We start from the raw sequence: 17,212 nt of genomic DNA, 5'->3' as shown, positions 1-17,212 counted from the left end.
TACAGCTCCAAAAAAAAACAAAAGTTCAAGTGTTTAGTACCTCTTTAATGCCGGATTGACAGTCGGCAACATCTACCAAACTGAGCAGAGCCATGTAGTATCTCGGATTTGTTATTGTTTGACATGACATGTACAGAAAATCTGCATGTCTGATCTTGATCGACTGTTTTTACAGTGGTAGCCCATAAAGCCAGCTCCAGGAGTAGGAAACCACCCATAATCAATGGGAACAAACAACCTTGATGAAACAGGACCCGTTTAGGCCTGGCTTCTTGCTTTCAGATATATCCAAATTGTACCAAGACAGAATCCATTTACACTTGGTATGACCATATGCCTCAACATGCATCTACACTAACCAATTACGCCCAGATTTTGCTTTCCTGCTCAATATGCAAATAATTGTGTACATCACCTCTGCAATTTTTCTTTAGAAATTGATATATATTATATAATTCATATATATATATATATATATATATATATATATATATATATATATATTAGTTCTGTGCTACAAACAGAAATTTAGTGGGCTTGATATAGTATCACATAAACTGAATCAATGTATCAGTGATTATAATATCTATTATGATGGTTAGCTAACTGACTGTTGACCATGTTGGACAGTGAAGGATCAACTAGTTTGACTGAAAAATGTGAAAAGGAGTTCACATTACTTCTTTCCAAGGAGGTAATGTAAATTGCCAATTAATACAAGAAAAAAAGCACAGCTGTAGTGAAAATGAGTCTTGATAATAAAATGACAACAATTACAGAAGTGTCCCTTCACACATCACGACATCCAGGTTTAATGCACTAAAACACCATTGCTGGTTGAGCACTGAAAACAGTGGCAGCTATTGTAGTCTGACCTCATGAATTAATCAGTATCGAGGCCCAGACTATTTCTGCAGACAGTTCTTTCTTATGTAACACACAACAGAACCAGTTAATTAAAGTGGAGTTAGACAACTTTTTTGCTTTAATCTATCATTATGAAGTAAATGTTGATTGTAAAGTGTAATGGCTATAGAATAATGACACCATTGGCTTTAAGCCTCGCTTTCATTATGCAATTCTGTCCGCCACCTGGCAAGATTTTGCCCGGCAAATCCATTTATGGAGCAGGAAGTGCACCAACTACTCAGTAGCAGGCAAGGCAATGGCGGACGGTGGAACAACCAAAGTATCTGTGGAAACTCTACCCGGCAAAAGAAAAAGAACCCAGTTGACGGATGGGACAAAGAAGGTGAAGAAGGAGAGTGATAGAAGGCGAGATATAACAAGAGTGAACCTAACAGGCATTCACTCAATGGAGAGTGCTCTGGGACTTGAGATGGTTCCAAACTGACTTTCAGTTAGCATTATTTCTACTTGATCAGTAAGTAATACACAACCTCCCTACTTATTAATACTACCGGATCTTTTCCTCTGGCTTTGTCATAGCACTGAGATCGGGGTTTCTAGTTCAAATTGTGATTCTTGCAGTTGTTTCTTGCTTTGTACAGTACTCAGGCTGCTAACGGTTAGCCTTGTTGCTAATGCTACTACTAGATAACGCTAACAGCCAGGCGAACTAGGAGCTACAAGGAATCCAGGACCAGGGCAAAAACAAGCATAGATGGCAGCACAGTGGCCCAGTGGTTAGCGCTGTCGCCTCACAGCAAGAAGGTCCTGTGTTCGAACCCCAAGTTGTCCCATGTCCTTTCTGTGTGGACTTTGCATGTTCTCCCGTGTCTGCGTGTGTCTCCGGGTGCAGAAATACTCCTGCCTGTGCTGCTGAGCAAGGCAATGGAAAGAAAAACTGGAGTTGGTCCCCAGGCACTGCAGCTGCCCACTGCTCCTATACAATAGGATGGGTTAAATGCAGAGAACAAATTTCATTGTAACTTACAATGACAAAAAAAAAAGTGGCTTAAAGATGTTTGTTTCTGGGACAAAAGAAACAAACATGTTTGTATCTGGCTGTTACCGTTAGCTAGCATGGCTAGCATTAGCCATGTTGCCAACAGCCAGAAACGAACATCAATGATAAATTGTCCGTTTGATAATAAAAGGAACACATTTTTTCTTCTAATGTTTTCTTCTACTCTTCCCTCCACCCCAACCCCTGCAGTAGTTACTTGTTTGTGCGAAGCAATAACATTACTCAAACTATGTTATTACAATTGCCAATAGTTCCCAAATTCAATATAAAATCATGACAATTTTCCTTTACCTCTTACATCAGTGTTTCTCAACCCAGTCCTCAAGGAACCCCTATCCTGCATTTTTTCTTTGCAATCCTGAATAGGTACCTGTTTGTAGTTATTCAACCAATCAGCAATGAATGTCTGAGTTTGCACACCTTGCATAATTAAGTGCTATGAGATGACTGGTTGAGTAAGTACAAGCAGGGCTACCTATGCAGGGTTACAATGAAAATCTGCAGGATAGGGGTTCCTTGAGGACTGGGTTGGAAAACACTGTCTTACGTGAACATGCTTCTTCAGGGAAATGTGTAAACAAATGCACGCGTGTCCTGGGTTTTTGGGAGTTTCTAGGCTCTGAGGAAAACCGACACCGGATTGTCTTTGCGACAGCAGCGCGAAACAATAATACCACATGGAAACACTAGGGGGGGAAGTTCAAAAGTTGTCTACTTCCACTTTAATTCCTACAGCAATACCGAATAGTGAACAATTCCTTACAACTTCTGATGGCTTGAAACAGAAAGGAGGATTTTCTTTAATCTCCCTTTTAGGGAAGACATTAGAAGAAAAGAATAGAGGTAGACCCATAAACTACAACACTGAATGTAGAAGGCTATAGGCAAACAAAGTATTTAGGCAACAGGAGTATGACTTGCCCACCTTAGTAACCTACATTTTTTTTAACCGGGGTCAATTGGCAGCTGACCTGGTGGCGTTTCCTTCTTAGCAGCTAGGCTAAGGCAGAAACACAATATCGGCAATCAATATGGCCCAAACCTCATATGTCAAGAGTTCACACTTAACCTCAAACACATTATAGCGACCCTCCCCACAGCAGGGCAGAACAAATCTGGAGCATCTTTATACCACTCACAGCAGGGGGATAAAGGTCATTGAAAGTAAGAACGAAGTGGGTAAAAACCACCCCCACCCCACCACACCCCCAAGCAACACCACATGTTCTTTGGTAAGAAGAGAAGCTCTGCACTCACTCTCGCGCAAAACAATGATAAAGCACAAGTACAGGACAGATGACGACACTGACAATAATAATGTCAATTATGTATGATCTCTGGATATTAAACAGACAAACTAGCTAAAATCAAATCCCAAAGATATCCGCTGAGAATCTTCTCGAGTATGTGTGGTGAGTTTGCCCCCCTCCCCATTACCTCAAGGGTCCCCTTCGACACAATCTGTGATTAGATTTCCTTTCGGCTCCCAGGCAGAGGATGCAGCTAAACGCTACTGGAGCAGAACACACTGCTGAGATCCAGATGGACCAGGGGCCCCATGACAGATGGACAGGGCCCTAAACTCACTCTGTGTGTGTGTGTGTGTGTGTGTGTGTGTGTGTGTGTGTGTGTGTGTATGTGTGTGTGTGTGTGAATAATATAGTGTTTAAGTTTTCAAAGGACATCCACATAACATCTGGAATGTGATTTTAACACATCAAAATGCAGATTCTGATACTGACAACAGAGATTTCAGATTGTACGATATTCAGCTTAGCTTCTCATACTGACTGGTAAACACAACGTTCTGAATAGCTTCCTGTGGCAGAACTATTAAAATCCACTGAGCAGCGAATAAATTATTGCTACAGAAAGATGCTTTGAGGCTGTTACATAAAATATCAAGTGTTCGCTCACTCTTCCAAACGAGACACACACACACACACACACACACACACACACACACACACACACACACACACACACACACACACACACACACACACAATACAACAGTAGAAGACATCTCTGTATATTTTCCAAGCAGAGCTCTGTTGAAATGGGCGTTTGTCTGCTGCTGCTGTGGCAGTTCAAAGGCCAAGGCTGATGTAACATATCTGTGAGACATTAAAGATGGTACACACACACACACATACACACACACACACACACAAGCTCCCTCTTTTTCCATGCTGCGATATTGAGAAGGTGAGAAAGGATTGGGACGGACAGGAAAAATTACCTGTCCTTCTCCGACATAAAGCACCTTCCTTCTGTCATCCATCATATCTGCATGACACTCATCCGTCCCCCGTCACTACCAGCTCCTGTCCTCCATTTCCTTTTCTATCCACCTCAGTTACCCTCCCATCTCACCTTGGTACCACCCCACTGGGAGAGAGAGAGACTTTTTTTAACTTTAAAAAAAAAAAACTTTAATACAGAGAGGGAGGGAGAGAGAGAGAGGGAGCAAGACAGACAGACAGACAGACAGACAGACAGACAGACAGACAGAGACAGACAGACAGAGACAGACAGGCAGACAGACAGAGAGAGACAGACAGACAGAGAGACAGGCAGACAGACAGAGAGAGAGACAGGCAGAGGGAGCGAGACAAACAGACAGAGCAAGAAATGTATATGTATTTCTCTCTCGCCCTCTCTTACATACATATATTTAAAAAATATATGTATATATGTTCTGTATTCATGCATTCTTATTGTCCTTTATGTGAAAATGCTTTGCAATACAAATGTATATGTCATGCTAATAAAAGCACATTTGAATTTGAATTTATGAAAGAGAAAGAGACAGAGATTTGATTTTTGATTTTTAAAAAGTAACTTTTATTTTAAAAAAACACAATGAGAGCAAGAGAGAGAGTGAGAGAAAGAGAAAGACAGAGAGAGACAGACAGACAGAGACAGACACACACAGAGACAGACAGACAGACAGACAGACAGACAGACAGACAGACAGACAGACAGACAGAGAGAGTGAGAGCGAAAGAGAGAGACAGAGACAGACACACACAGAGACAGACAGACAGACAGACAGACAGACAGAGTGAGAGCGAAAGAGAGAGACAGACAGACAGACAGACAGAGAGAGAGTGAGAGCAAAAGAGAGAGACAGAGACAGACACACACAGAGACAGACAGACAGACAGACAGACAGACAGACAGACAGACAGACAGACAGACAGACAGACAGACAGACAGAGAGAGAGTGAGAGCGAAAGAGAGAGACAGAGACAGACACACACAGAGACAGACAGACAGACAGACAGACAGACAGACAGACAGACAGACAGACAGACAGACAGAGAGAGAGTGAGAGCGAAAGAGAGAGACAGAGACAGACACACACAGAGACAGACAGACAGACAGACAGACAGACAGACAGACAGACAGACAGACAGACAGACAGAGAGAGAGTGAAAGAGAGAGACAGAGACAGACAGACAGACTGGTCAAGAGCCCTGCACATCAGTGAGGACACAGCTATTAATAGTAGAGGGCAGCGGTAACCTAAACCAAGCCTGCTGCATTTCAATATCTGACACTACCTCCTCCTCTCCTCTCCTCTCCTTCCTTTCCACTTGCCTCCTTTCCTTCTCCCTTTTCCTCATCTTCCTTTTAATACATCCGACTTGGGCGGTGACCGTTTTACATCGACGTAACGTAAAACTTAAAGAGCACGGCTCTCTACGTCAATACAACCCATATTAAGCCACCAGCGACAACTCACCACGAGCCACATGCCGTTTACTGGTTTGTCTGGCCGCTTTGGAAGTTCACCAGTTACTGTTTTAAAGTCCAATTCATCCTCAGAGTCATATTTAGCTGAATAAGTATGTCAGGGGAAGATGCTGGTGAAGTCTGAGTTTTACCTGCGAAGTAAAACTTACACTTCTCTGCAGTGGTAGTAATTTACCTTCATCAATGTGACCTCTTACTGAAATAAAACTCGTATAGCCAAGTACTGTACACACGCTTGGGTGTCTGGATGACCTCACAAAGTCATCAAGCTTGGGGTGTCCGGGTAGCGTGGCGGTCTACTCCGTTGCCAAACAACACCGGGACCGCCGGATCGAATCCCTGTGTTACCTCCGGCTTGGTCGGGCGTCCCTACGGACACAATCGGCCGTGTCTGCGGGTGGGAAGCCGGATGTGGGTGTGTGTCCTGGTCGCTGCACTAGCGCCTCCTCTGGTCGCACAGGGCGCCTGGTTGGGGAGGAGGGGGAACTGGGGGGAATAGCGTGATCCTCCCGCGCGTTGCGTCCCCCTGGCAAAACTCCTCACTGTCAGGTGAAAAGAAGCGGCTGGCGACTCCACATGTATGGGAGGAGGCACGTGGTAGTCTGCAGCCCTCCCCGGATCAGTAGAGGGGGCGGAGGAGTGACCGGGGACGGCTCGGAAGAGCGGGGTAATTGGCCAGATCCAATTGGTGGGGAAAAAAGGGAGGAAAAAAATCCACAAAAAAAAATAATCATCAAGCTTGGCTATTCGGGTGGGTGCAGTATAAGCGGGGCACGCCTCTCAGCATGGCCCTCTATCGCACCATGCTCAGCGGCTCCACGAGAAGAGCAGCAAGTTCAGCCTAAATAACCAGTCAGACAGAAAAGGAAACTGGCATCTAGGTATTTTGCGACAGACAGACAGACAGACAGACAGACAGACAGACAGACAGACAGACAGACAGACAGACAGACAGACAGACTGGTCGTCTCTGCACGACTGCCTCAGTGCTCAGATGACTGCACCCTGGCTCCTTCTCAGTGTCCCTGGCTGCCTTCTTGCCAATGTGTCTGTGCCTGCCTGTTATCTCTCCCCTCCATCACACCTTTAAAGGTGATGGTGGTAAAACCGTGCTGCTGTTTTGGCCGATTCTCTCAGGACCACGCAGGTGTGGGGAGGACCAACACACACACACAGACACACACAGACACACACCCATACAGACCCACCAGACATGGGCTGGATATGACGCATACTGCATGAATGCTCAGCCTTCATTGGCCATTTCTAACCCCACAGATGCAAACCGTCACAAGGTGGTGCTCATACACACACACACACACACACACACACACACACACACACACACACACACACACATAAACACATCAAAACACAACAGCAAGACACAAAACCAAGCACAGTCACAGATGTGGAATATGGGTCGATTAAGAAAGCATGAATGAGCCCCCTTCCAACCCTCCCACAGAGAGCCCAGCTTAAGTCCTCCACCCCCCCCCTTTTCTCCCCAATTGTATCTGGCCAATTACCCTGCTCTTCCGAGCCGTCCCGGTCGCTGCTCCGCCCCCTCTGCCGATCCGGGGAGGGCTGCAGACTACCACACGCCTCCTCCCATACATGTGGAGTCGCCAGCCGCTTCTTTTCACCTGACAGTGAGGAGTTTCACCAGGGGGGACGTAGCACGTGGGAGGATCACGCCATTCCCCCCAGTTCCCCCTCCCCCCCCGACCAGAGGAGGCGCTAGTGCAGCGACCAGGACACATACCCACATCCGGCTTCCCGCCAGCAGACACGGCCAATTGTGTCTGTAGGCACGCTCCACCAAGGCGGAGGTAAAACAGGGATTCGAACTGGCGATCCCCGTGTTGGTAGCTATTGGAATAGACCGCTACACCACCCGGACGCCCCAAGTACTCCCATCTTTTTGAACATAGGAGACAGGGGAGATTGGATATGAGACACTGGGCATCTGTTGGTGTTTCACCCCCCGGGAGGCTCAAATGATGCCAGACCGGAGAGAATCACTGCCGCCAGCAGCCACAGATGTGCAAAAAAACTTGCAAATCCCAACATTCATATTTCATTTCTTTTTCTTACGGGGGGGGGAAAGATGTTTAATACAACAACAAGGTCTGCTGGTGCTCTGCAAAAGTCCAGGACTGGCAGTTTAGATAAAGCTTTTAAAACTCATTTAAACCTACCGAATACCCATGGCGAGCGTCTCGAGCCCAAAAACAAAAATAAAAAATGGATCCGCGTAATGTTTGTCAAAGTGCAGCACTCGCAGTACTTCCTTGAAATGTAACTGTGTCAAATCTGGGTGGTCTTATCTGCTAGTCAAATGAATTCTGTGCCCCAAGGATTCTGAAAACAGTGTACAGTAAGCCAATATAGTGTGACTGGGTCTTCATCCCCGGACCACCCTCAGCCACTGAATGTCAGTAGCCCACTACCCACAGTCTCACAGAGCTGGCTGTGGTAAGCCGTGGACAAAGTCTCTGTTGTGCTGGGCAGCCCTGGCCCGCGGTGCGGGTGTGTGTGTGTGTGACCAATGATCAAGGAAGTGTATTCATTAGTGTGTGTGTGTGTGTGTGTGTGTGTGTGTGTGTTTCTTTGCTGCGCTGATGTAACACAAAACAGCTCTTTCTCCCTGGTGCCCCTCGACAGCTTGCCCTCCACCGGCTCCCCGTTCCCGGCCACACTCCTCTCAAGTTCACTCTGGACCCTGAAATAATCCACAAGTGCACGCTCCACTCAAGACTCCACCCGTCAGTACGCTCTCCATCCAGGCAGGGTGGCACATTTTGCTTTTCCCCCATTCGTCAGCTAGAGCGACTTGCACGCTCCAAAACCCATCAGCCAGTTGCACTGCTGGAGACATTTCGTTTTTCTAAATCAAAATGGGTCAAGTGGGGCGTCCGGGTAGCGTAGCGGTCTATTCCGTTGCCTACCAACACGGGGATCGCCGGTTCGAATCCCTGCGTTACCTCCGACTTAGTCAGGCGTCCCTACAGACACAATTGGCCGTGTCTGCGGGTGGGAAGCCGGATGTGGGTATGTCTTGGTCGCTGCACTAGCGCCTCCTCTGGTCGGTCGGGGCGCCTGTTCGGGGGGACGGGGGGGACTAGCGTGATCCTCCAACGTGCTACGTCCCCCTGGCGAAACTCCTCACTGCCAGGTGAAAAGAAGCGGCTGGTGACTCCACGTGTATCAGAGGAGGCATGTGGTAGTCTGCAGCCCTCCCCGGATCAGCAGAGGGGGTGAGGTAGGCTCGGAAAAATAGGGCGATTGGCCAAGTGCAATTGGGGAGAAAAAAGGGGGGGGGAATGGGTCAAGTGTATTGCGATAAGTCGTTTCTCAACTAAATGTAGGAGGTAAAATTGAGCAGCGGGAGCGGATAAGACCATACGTTCAGCTGGTGGCTGGTTACAACTTCCCAACCTGCATCCACGACCGTTCCACAGCTGCCCGAGCGAGAGAAATGTTAGTTCGACGGTACACCTTTCATCCCGATACCCCGGCCCAAGGGTGAGAAGGTGGCTGGGGGAAAGTGAAATGGTAAAACGCTCCTCTCGCTTCCACAACAACTTGTAAACACGCCGCACAACTGAAAGACACTAAACCCGCCGCTCAACACCGCTGGACACGCCAACACGCCGCGTGCCCGAAACCGTGTGAACGCGGAGCGTGACAAGGCTGAACAAGCCTACAAATGTACACATTTGCACCACGCCTACGATAAGTGTCGATCCTCTTTCCAACTGCTGTAGTCCCATTCAACTGCCAGAGAAGAGGGGACGACCTACACACTAGAAAGCTTTTCCTACTGTCAATCTATTGCTTCGAGCCAAATACAGACGGGAACAAGAGACATCAGAACGAGGGCGATGTCAATGAGGGGAAGTGTGTGTATGCGAGAGAGAGAGAGAGAGAGAGAGAGAGAGAGAGAGAGAGAGAGAGAGAGAGAGAGAGAGAGAGAGAGATGTAGAGAAGGAGCCGAGGAGTCAGGAGCTCTCGGGGAGGAAGGACAGATGAAAAGATCCACGGAAATTACGACACTAAGGAATGATCTCATGGCTCCTCCTATGCCGATAAGACAAGACAAGAGGGCAGAGACGGCTGGTTTTATATAAGTGCCATCATCATCATCATCATCCTCCTCCTCCTCCTCCTCCTCCTCACCATTGCCATTACATCCACTGTTTGGACATTCCTCTGTTATCAGATGGAGAACACTCCCGGTACCCAGTGCAGGTTTCTGGGGGCTGGTGTCTGGAGACAGTTCAGTTTAATGCTGGATGAATATTGCAACCGTTTTGGGTAACACTTCAGTATGGGGAACGTAGTCACTATTAATTAGGTGCTTATTAGCATGCAAATTAGCAACATATTGGCTCTTAATTGGTCATTATTACGTACTCATTAATGCCTTATTCTGCATGGCCTTATTATATAACCAGTAAGCCATTAACTATGAGTTTTCCCTCTATAACCTCAGAAGTATTGCTTATTAGTAGTACCATCTCAATATGCTTTGCTTAGTATGGACTTTATAAGGTGGTAGTACCACAAGAAGAGTTATTCTCCCTTACTAACACTTCATGAATATGGTCTGTTCTTACATAACAAAACACAAAACTACAAGTGTTCATAGTGTTAAATTACTGTAAATTAAGTTTTTGTTACTTAGAATATGTTCCCCATACTAAAGTGACATCTTGATCATTACTAATTCACTAGTAATTAAGTTTTTCTATGTTCCCCATACTCAAGTGTTACCCGTTTTGTAAACTGGTATAAACAACATGACTTGCAGGCACTGCTTTATCTAACAAAACTGTTGTTTTCTGACAGAGAGGGCGCTCGGTAACACGGGGGGGTGTGGGGAAACAGCATGTAACGTATTGGATTTGCTAAGCCCAAACGAGATGGTTTCCATGCCGAGCGTATCGACTGGTAGTCCGGGGATCTGGCAAAGCACCGGCAGCGTATTCATCTTGTTGTCATCATAAATCAGAGAGAAAAATAATTTCACCTGAGAAAACAAAACACGTGGGGTAACTTCTGCGGCGCGGAAAGTTTTGTGAGCAACCGTAGTTCAGCACTGTTTCTGTGCTTTTATGCTGCCTGGCTTCCACGCCCATCTCCGTTGTCAGTGTCGGGTGTGGTTGTGGTCGTGACGCACACCACGGTGTGAACCTTGTCTCCTCTGACTACATCATCAGCACGTCCAGGTAGCGTGGTGAAAGGTACTTGGTTACTTGACTGTACTTAGTTTAATTTATTTATTATTAATTAATAATTAATCAATATAATTAATTATTAAACTGTAGTGATTTTACTAGTTACTGTGGTTGATGCTCGAGTCCTACAAGTCGGGAGCACATTTCTAGCTATGGAGACCGACAGCTGGCTTTAGGCGGCATCAACCATGCCGGGAAAAGGGATGGGTCATGGGTCGTGACTTTCAAATGTTCAAATATCCATTGGCTGCTGTGCACCGTAACTAGGGGCATGACGCGAGGCAACGTAGTATTTATTGGCTGTGTGTGTTTTCGTATCGTTTATGCGACTATCGCCTCATCTGAAAAAAATATATTTTCCCTTGTGGCATGTTCGGTTTGGCGCTTGTCCACAGGAAGGTGGTGTAGCGTTTGCTGCAGCGCTGTGAGATGGTCTAGAGATGCTACTGTACAGACAGGAGAAACGTGCAAAGACTACTTCTTCTTCTGCTTTCGGCTTGTTCCCCGTTTCTCAGGGGTCGCCACAGCGGATGTCATAGTTCCCATCAGTACCCTGTGAGGGCACAGCACCAATTGTTAACCCGGGCCTCCACCGATCCGGTATGGTCTTGTCAATCCGCACAATGATTTGGCAAAATGTTACATCGGATGCCCTTCCTGACACAACCACGACCCCTATGGACGGGGACACGGGTGAAGCGCTGGATGCCATCCCAGTATTCATGGACTTGTGCCCATGCCTGTCTCCTGATGGTATGCAAAGACCTTCAAAATAATAAATGAAAATGAGGTGCAGGCCAAACTCCGCCAGGTAAGGCTAGCATGTCACAAGTCTACAACAACCAAGTAGTCATCTGAGAGCGAACCAGTGGGTGGGGGTGGGTGTGTATGGAAAGACTGGTCGAATAGTTCCCAGTGAATATCGACTAGCATTTCTGCTCGACATGCCCATCCCTAACCAGGAATACTGGCTCTTGCCCCCGAGTATCAACAAACCCCTTCATAAGCATCATCATTATGAGGGCAGCGTGAGAAGCACGCTCCACATCTTCAGATCTAGAACGAGAGGTGTGTCAGGCTCTGATCTGGTTTGCGGTTATATCACATATACAGCAGGTTAAAACTAGTTTACAAGCTGGGTTTGCCTGCACATCAAACCCTCGGGTGGCCAGCTCGGAGCAGAAAGATGATTTTCTTTCTCATCCAAGTTATTTAAATGATATCCCGTGGCTCTTTTTTCACCCCGGTGATTGAAAGGCTTTGGATAATAACACAAGACTGCTGTGCAACTTTTTATATTCGCAGATGCCATTTGTGTGCGTTAATGCTTTTATCGAAGGAGACTTTAGAGTTTCCGTGTGTCCAGCAAAATGCAGCAGGACACATGTCAATACAACCATGGATGGGTCGGGGGGGATCAGACAAGGCACCGTTCAGGTCAGAGCGTTAGATCTCGCCCCACATGGTGATGACCTTGGGTTCTCTTGAATCTGGACAAATGCCTTGCTCATAGTACTCCACATTATTTGTCAGAGAGCATCCATCTGAGAAAGCCCAGGTTTAATTCATCAGAATCAGGGCGTCCGGGTGGCGTGGCGGTCTATTCCGTTGCCTACCAACACAGGGATCGCCAGTTCGAATCCCCGTGTTCCCTCCGGCTTGGCCGGGCGTCCCTACAGACACAATTGGCCGTGTCTGCGGGTGGGAAGCCGAATGTGGGTATGCGTCCTGGTCGCTGCACTAGCGCCTCCTCTGGTTGGTCGGGGCGGCTGTTCGGGGGGGGCGGGGGACTGGGGGGAATAGCGTGATCCTCCCACGCACTACGTCCCCCTGGTGAAACTCCTCACTGTCAGGCGAAAAGAAGCGGCTGGCGACTCCACATACATCGGAGGAGGCACGTGGTGGTCTGCAGCCCTCCCCGGATCGGCAGAGGCGGTGGAGCAGAGACCAGGACAGCTCGGAAGAGTGGGGTAATTGGCCAGATACAATTGGGGAGAAAAAGGGGTAAAATTCCAAAAAAAAATAAAAATTAATCAGAATATGGATCCTCAATTCACCGAGTACGTCTACATATACAAGGAATTTGGTCCAGCACATTGCTCACAAACACTCCCCTCCCCCTTTTTTAGCCTCAGTTGTATCCAGCCAATTACCCCACTCTTCCGAGCTGTCCCGGTCTCTACTCCACCCCCTCTGCCGATCGAGGGAGGGCTGCAGACTACCACATGCCTCCTCCCATACAGCCTCCCATACAGGCTGGAGTCGCCAGCCGCTTCTTTTCACCCGACAGAGAGGAGTTTCGCCAGGGGGACGTAGCGCATAGGAGGATCACGCTATTCCCCCCCAGTTCCACCCCCCCCCCCCAAACAGGCACCCCAACCGACCAGAGGAGGCACTAGTGCAGTGACCAGAACACACACCCACATCCGGCTTCCCACCCGCAGTCACGGCCAGTTGTGTCTTTTGGGGTGCCAGACCAAGCCGGCGGTAGCACGGGGATTCGAACCGGCGATCCCAGTGCTGGCAGGCAACGGAATAGACCGCTACACCACCCGGACACCCTGATTGCTAACAAACACTTAAACACACAGCAAGAAACACAAGATAACAAGATGGGTGAGAGATCAGACTAAATAGATGGATAAGATAAACCGCACACTGTAACCGTGTGCGATGTTCACATGCGAAGACGCCACGGCCGGCATTTTACCGGATGACAGCAGCACACGGCTTACAGTCACTCAACTATTTACCTTAAGAGAGTCTGCTTGAAATATATAGATAACCACATAAATAAAGGAGTGGCTGAAAGAGTCGACAAACACCTCTCAACACCTTCTCCCTAGGCGCGTTTTCCTTGAGAGAGGAAAACCGAAATGGAAAATAACAACGAACAAAAGAGAAAAGATGGAGGAGAAAGAGAGCTGTGTGTGTGAGTGTGTGTGTGTGTGTGTGTGTGTCATGCCCTTAAAAGCATGGCCCCTGACCTGAAGGCGAGGGCATCAATTATCTATTGGGTGTCAGATGTACCAGCAGAGGGGAGAGGTGGAGGAGAGGGGAGAGGTGGAGGAGATGTGGAATAAGGGGAGAGACAGAGAGGCAAAAGGAGGGACGAGAGAAGAGGGGAAAACCACAAAGAAGATGGGGACAACTAACGAGAGGGAAGGCCGTGGGAGAGAGACAAGGGAACGGTACAACGGCATAACTTGCAAAAACACTTGTTTTTTTAAGTTAGCCTAGCCTGTGAGGGGTGTAGCCCTGGACTGGGTTCGAGCCGTACCCAATAAATAAGCTCATCACCGGCAAGCTGATAACATGCCCCACGTAGAGGAGTGGGAAACAAAGGGGCTGTGGCTCTGACTGGCACCTGGATCACTTTCAGTCAGTGACGTAGTTTAGAAATGGCTCTTAGCTGGGTGTTCATGTCATGGTAGATGCAGAGGGGGAGAGAGAGACTGGGACAGAGAGAGAGACACACACACACAGAGACTGGGACAGAGAAACAGAGAGAGACTGGGACAGACAGACAGACAGAGAGCGAGAGAGACAGTTCTGTAAACTGCTTTGGCAATGGCATATTTTCTGTTCATGCCAATGAAGCTATTTGAATTTGAATTTGACTGGGACAGAGAGAGAGAGACAGAGACAGAGAGAGAGAGAGCGAGAGACTGGGACAGAGATAGAGAGACAGAGACAGAGAGAGAGAGCGAGAGACTGGGACAGAGAAACAGAGAGAGACTGGGACAGACAGACAGACAGACAGACAGACAGACAGACAGACAGACAGACAGACAGACAGACAGACAGACAGACAGACAGACAGACAGAGAGCGAGAGAGACAGTTCTGTAAACTGCTATGGCAATGGCATATTTTCTGTTCATGCCAATGAAGCTATTTGAATTTGAATTTGACTGGGACAGAGAGAGAGACAGAGAGAGAGAGCGAGAGACTGGGACAGAGAGAGAGAGAGAGAGAGAGAGAGAGAGCGAGAGACTGGGACAGAGAGAGAGAGACAGAGACAGAGAGAGAGAGCGAGAGACTGGGACAGAGAGAGAGAGAGAGAGAGAGAGATTGACTTCAGCCTATCAATCCGGCGGCTCTTGTTAAGGGGATTGATCATTAGCCAGGGATCTCAGCCTGATCCTGCTGTGAGACCAGCAGGTTACGGCGGACGGGGAGAGCTCAGGAATAATCCCATCACCTCTCGGCTCGCGTCTGTCTGAGGACGCCCGCACCACTCTACCGCATTTCTGTTGTATTTAGTTACAACCACCACTCAACAGCTGTCAAAACGTCCTCGCTTTTATCGTTTTTTGTTTTGTTTTTTTTCAAGTGAGGAGTTTTGGTGTCCCAACATGCCGTCTCACAGGCCTGTCCACAAACCACACCGGGTTTCACTACCGAGCCAAACAAGACTTGCTCTTTGCCAGCATGTACATAGTACGTATACCACGGCTCATACTGGGTTAACTGCCACCCCAGAACCTCATGGAGCCCGGACAATAAGGGTTTTTAAGATTCTGGGTTGCAGGGACGTGGAAACTGTTTCCGAACAGTCTCGATCCTCACAAACATCTTTTGGAGAGACACAAGATCCGGGCTTAAATACAGATAACGCAGAAGAAATACATATTTAATTATCTCCAGGACAAGTGTTGAATATTTAACGCGGCCTGTGCGACGCTGAACAACTCCTGAAACGACAACTCTTGTGTGCGTTATAACCAAGTGAATAAGCATTTCCGCAACGGAAAGCGAGGCACTAACTGCCCTGTGAACCAGGCTTGTACGTAAACTGAGCTGACTGACTCACGGTCAGCATGTCTCAATGTTTTCTTACTCATGGCGTGCAGAAACACCAGGCTACCCGGGGGGAAGCTCCGGTCTTCTCCGACTGTTCACTGCACTGTCATCGTGCACGCCTGCAGGGAGGGACACTCCCATTGCCCATCCACTTTTTCTCCGGACTGTGCACGGCCCGGCCTGCAACGTACAGCGGCACGCAACAAATAGGCGGAGGATGCTGTCAAACTATGCTTTTCCAGGGACACGGGAACTGGTGAAGAGGTTGTGCATGTATGTGAGAGAGAGACAGAGACAGAGAGGAAAGAATGAAGGAGACAGACAGACAGATATAGACAGGCATAGGAAAACTTACATCGGCGCAATCGCATCAATAAAACAGAACAGGAAAGAGAACGGCTTAGACCTTTATTAGCGTGACTAGCAATAAGGCCAATTTGCCATTTAGCAAATAATAAAGGCCCAGCAGGGCATGAAAAAAGACAAAGAGTCAAAAGCAAACTTTACAGGCCTCACATGCCACTTTAGTCCCTATGGCCACACACACACACACACACACACACACATAATGTGTTAACATCTGCTGGACCAACTGTCCCAGAGTCAAAGCCTCAGTGGGGCACCATCTCTACCAAGACACCAGGCAAGGCTCAGATGGGGACACTGGGGAGTCCACGGGGGGGGGGGGTTTAACTCCTATTTTGTTGGGAGTTGGACTCGTTTCTACTGAAAGGCTGACAGCTGGGTAGAAAATGTGCGGAATGCGTGGAACTAACGGAGGGAACGCCGCTGCTGCTCCACTGTGGCATGTCCAGAAACCAGAAGGCATGCCTTAGAAAGTCCTAACGGCGGTACGTGGAGGGCATAGTCTCTCTCTCTCTCTCTCTCTCTCTCTCTCTCTCTCTCTCTCTCTCTCTCTCTCTCTATACACACACACACACGCCGCTGAGAGGGTGTGCTCTCTAGCGTTTCTAACAGAAACCTGCTCTTACACACAATGCTGCACATCGAACTTCCGCCACGTATTATGTAGCTTCAGTTTCAGTCAGACCAAACCGCCCCCCCTTCCCTCCCCCCTTCCCTCCCCCCTACTACAGTTCACCTGTATCACAAATAGAGCTAAACGGTACATACGTCTCAGGCACCATGAACAGTTTCACTTACCTGCGGGTGAATCGAGCGCAGGGCAAAAGTCCGCAGACCAGAAGAGGCTCGGGTGGGGGGGGGGGGTTTCGAACGGGTGGACGTTAAATGACAAGTTGAGCGGGCGCCAGCAGCGACCCGGTAACAACTTCCGCTCAAAATGACAGCGGGTGGCGAGCGGGCTGCCGCCAGACGGCGCATCCGCGACACGTCGCGCTACACGAACCCACCGCGCAGCGATGAGGCGAGGAGGAGTCGGGGGGGGTAAGGGGCTAGAAAACGACACGCAGACCGACAAGGACCCCGAGCAGAAGCGGCGGCGGCGGCGT

The 17,212-nt window shown here is 48.2% G+C and overlaps 1 protein-coding gene across 1 annotated transcript in view; it reads right to left on the bottom strand.

Moving 5' to 3' along the window:
- Positions 1-16,955, bottom strand: part of LOC130127192 (serine-rich coiled-coil domain-containing protein 2-like) — a 114,383-nt gene extending 97,428 nt beyond the window's left edge. Inside the window, exon 1 of the mRNA XM_056296762.1 lies at positions 16,905-16,955. The gene's annotated coding sequence lies outside the window, so the exon portion shown is untranslated. The remainder of the gene's footprint in view (positions 1-16,904) is intronic.
- Positions 16,956-17,212: the final 257 nt, after the last annotated feature.

The sequence above is a fragment of the Lampris incognitus genome, chromosome 17 (genome assembly GCF_029633865.1).
Source record: "Lampris incognitus isolate fLamInc1 chromosome 17, fLamInc1.hap2, whole genome shotgun sequence".
NCBI classification, from domain to species: domain Eukaryota; kingdom Metazoa; phylum Chordata; class Actinopteri; order Lampriformes; family Lampridae; genus Lampris; species Lampris incognitus.
The sequence above is the reverse complement of the archived record's forward strand: the minus strand, read 5'-3'. Positions and strand labels throughout refer to the sequence as shown.